Consider the following 3165-nt stretch of genomic DNA (forward strand, 5'->3'; position numbering starts at 1 on the left):
TCTTTAAACCAATCACAATTGTCTTGGGTGGTGCTGAGCAGCGGACAGAGCCACGGTGCCGCTGCAAAAAAGCTTCAGGAAGGAACTTATTTTGGAACATGTGTACGTTCAAAAGTTGTTTTAGTCATGCAATAGAAAAATCTGATTGGACAGATAATCTAGCTAGCGGTCTGGATTTACCCTGCAGACATCTGAGGAGCAGTTAACCATAGTACTCATTAATCCACCGGAGTTTAAAATTCCAACACGAAAAAAGTGGAAGGTAACTAATTTGGCTGAGAAAAGTGAAATCCTGGAAGTGGTACGTCATGGTTATAGACTAGCATGAAACCAACAAACATGTACATGTAAGGACTAGTGCATTTTGCCCAGAGATGTTACTCTGCATCGTCTGGTTGTGTAAATAGTGGTAGCAACACATTGTCACTCCCATCTCGTAGAATACAGACCCCGTGTAGCTGCTGCTCTCCCCAGTACGTTATACAACACGCTGAAGGGTGCCTTTTTCGTCCCTTAAGACACTGACAGCCACTGTCCAAGTTTGGAGTGAGAACGGGTTGAAAGAGTTAACAGTTTGCTAACATATCAGCCATATCACCTTTGTAAGATGAAACAATTTAAATGTTGTGTTTTCAGCGGGTTTCTGTTGACCCCACAAGGCTGAAAAATCTGTTACTGCAGGCTTAAATCGCTGGTTCCTGGAGTGTAAATGTCATACTGTACACATCATACATTTGCAGTAGCTATAATAACAAAATGTTGTAGTGCTGAAACAGCTGATACGCCTAATGTAGTGGTAATAGCTTCATGTGAAGATTCCCTGGCCTCTCTGTGTTTCAAATAATTGTTAAAAGTGAATACATGTAGTTTTGAACTATTGTTGAAAAAGAAAAGGGACTTTTAAGGCTGAGATTAACTGAACAATTGAAAGAGAGTTATAACCCTAATAAGGTTTTCATTGTATCTGCCATATTTCCAGCTGTGCCGCCCACCCCCTCCCCTCCCCATACACACGTACACTAAATTGTCTCTTCTTGCATTTTACTGAGCTGCACTGCAGAGAGTTAACGGCACAGTAGTAGATCCACGCTGCTGATTCCAGTTCACTATTGATGTCCTGCCACCCCTGGGGACCACTTTTAGTGACAAAAAACCTGACTCAGCACTTAGTGAGCACTAGCCAGTGATAAGAAGCACACACCATCAGCTAATGCTCAAATAAAAATAAAAAAAAATACAATGAATGTGTAGATAATTGCACAACAGCTGCAGTTGACCCTGTGAATTTTTGCTGAGGTGAGGAAATCCTTTCATTTTTCAGTAGCGTAGCAAGTCAGTTTGTATTGCTGACGTGTGGGTTTCATTGATCCGAATCAGGGATAAAAGCTTTAATAATCCATAAGATGCTACATCTGTTTTACAACTGTCATCGTATGTGCAGTGTGACACATGGTGGAGTCATCCATGTAATGTGTGTGTCCAAGTGCTTAATTAAGGGAGAAATCTGATGAGGAACACAAAGAGCATTCAGCCATGTTTTGTATTCTTTCTGGCATGTGATTGAAATCAAAATGTACATATATTGCTTTTAACCATATGCCCCTTCCTTCCCCTGAGGCGGATGACACCAGTAGCAGAACTGGGCATCTGACCTCCATATATCATTGGGCAGCCAACTGGGGAGGGGGAGATATATGCTGCAGTGTCTTTTTTTCTGCAGAGGGCAGAGAGAACATGCTACAACATAGCTGCTGCTGCATGCCTGTACCGCTCCTTGCATGACATTGCCCTTTCCCTCTTCCACATCTAAAATCTCTTTATCTCACTCAGCCTTTTTTCACTGTTTTGTCTTCCCAAGGCTCATGTGAAGACCAAACATCTTATTTATCCCCCTTATTCTTAAAATATCAGTGCAAAGTCAAGCTAACAGAGACCTTTGCTTTTTAGGAATCCTTGCTCTTGTTTTTGTTTCTCTCACTTGAGCTATACAGTAGATGCCCATTACGTCAGACAGTTACAATGCACTGCTGTGAGACTGCAATTAACTCCATTGATGAGATTTGTGGAGTAAATGCACAGACACAGGCACACAATATGAGAGTGTACACTGCACTGGTGTATATCAGTGTGTAATGAGGATTGGAACACGTTGATTATGACGTTGCTTTGTAAGGTAATGTACAGGATTAAATTACATAGGTTACCATCCACCATGTGTAAAATAGCAGTGAATAGCCGAGAGCCGAGAAACTCACCTTTGGTTTCGAGGCATTCCAACACTCCGGAGATTCAGTCTGCAAATGAGGGAGAGGAGATTTACCCGAGCCGGTAAGATGGAGAATGTGGCACACACACTCCCATTGATGGAGCAGTTATCCCGTTTGCATGAGTGGATTCAATCACACGTTCGCATGACACACACTAGCCACACTCGGGTTAAGTGAAACATGTACAGCAATGGCTGTCACTCAGTCCACAGTTCAGTAGGGGGTGTTTCTCCCTCATTCCAGTGTCAAGTTGTTTCTCCTGAGAGAATCTGATGTGAATGTAATTCCTGTCAGTTTATTGTGCCTGTGTTTGCCTCCGTCCCCTCCTAAGCTGTTGTCAGCACACTTCATGATTTAGCCCGTACTAAAACAGAACGGGGCTGTAACAATTCCCTGCAGCATCATTTGCTCTGGTTCTCATCACAGCCCTTCCTATCTCCATGTGCCTTTTGCTTTGGTTTATTTTAATAGCTGTGTTTTCTGCGGAAGACCCCTCAATGTCTCTCTTCCATTACTATCCCATAACCACCACCACCCTGACCATGCTAACTCTCCACTTTTTGCAGGTCTTCAGCAACCCAGCCATTGGCACAAAGCCCTGTAAGCTGCCTACAGTAGGGCTTAGCACCGGGCTAAACCAATCAGGTGGCCTGAGGTCTATCCCAGAAAGGACCTGCTTTATTTATCTGAGGAAAGGATGGAAAGGAAAAGAGAGGGGATAGAAAGGTGCGTGTATGTATTTGTCTGTGTGACAATGGAGGATGAGGGGGGAGTTTATTGCAAGTTTTCCTGCTTTGCACATTGTGGAATTACAACTAATATATATGCAACCCTTTTGTTCTCATCCACGATCTGAGAGAGAGACAGAAATGTAATGAAAAGGCCACAGGGTCAGTGT

At 43.1% G+C, this 3165-nt stretch overlaps 1 protein-coding gene across 1 annotated transcript in view; it reads right to left on the minus strand.

Moving 5' to 3' along the window:
- The window catches only part of sorbs2a (sorbin and SH3 domain containing 2a), a 63620-nt gene extending 60873 nt beyond the window's left edge, over positions 1–2747 (minus strand). The window contains exon 1 of the mRNA XM_032501194.1: positions 2256–2747. The gene's annotated coding sequence lies outside the window, so the exon portion shown is untranslated. The remainder of the gene's footprint in view (positions 1–2255) is intronic.
- Between the last annotated feature and the right edge of the window lie 418 nt (positions 2748–3165).

This window comes from Etheostoma spectabile, chromosome 2 (assembly GCF_008692095.1).
Source record: "Etheostoma spectabile isolate EspeVRDwgs_2016 chromosome 2, UIUC_Espe_1.0, whole genome shotgun sequence".
NCBI lineage: Eukaryota > Metazoa > Chordata > Actinopteri > Perciformes > Percidae > Etheostoma > Etheostoma spectabile.